Source organism: Paroedura picta, chromosome 11 (assembly GCF_049243985.1).
Source record: "Paroedura picta isolate Pp20150507F chromosome 11, Ppicta_v3.0, whole genome shotgun sequence".
NCBI classification, from domain to species: domain Eukaryota; kingdom Metazoa; phylum Chordata; class Lepidosauria; order Squamata; family Gekkonidae; genus Paroedura; species Paroedura picta.
Genome location: NC_135379.1, coordinates 31,791,152 through 31,791,685, shown reverse-complemented (window position 1 = coordinate 31,791,685; position 534 = coordinate 31,791,152).

Below are 534 nucleotides of genomic sequence, written 5' to 3'. Positions count from 1 at the left end.
CTGAATATTAATTAGTGTTTCTGGTGGTCCAGAACTAGATACAACATCTAGAAAAGTTCATAGAAAAATGCAACACTACTTATTTTTAAGTGTACATTGTGTATGGCTAAAATGTTGGCACAAATGTCCTTTGATTTGTAGATGTGTTCATTCCACTCATGCTCGAGACTGGAATTGGAAGTCCTAGTCAAATAGGGGTTTCTGATTAGTAAGGTTTTGATTATTAATTTGCAGTATCCTTACTGGGATACAGGCATTGTCACAGATTGAGTTTATAAACTGTAGATGCTATGTAAATCATATATACACCTACAAGTCAGGTAATTCTAATATTTCATGTGCATATACACTTTCTGCTTAGGGTTCCAGTAACTGAGCACCCAATGCATGAATAAGCAATAATATTCTGATCTTTCTTACACATCAACTAACAGTATTGACATTTTTTCATTGTATTTGGAAACTAAGTTGTTGAGTTAGAAACTGTTATACTAAAAAGTTAAAGCTTGGTCCATTTTTAAAATATAAAGGTCT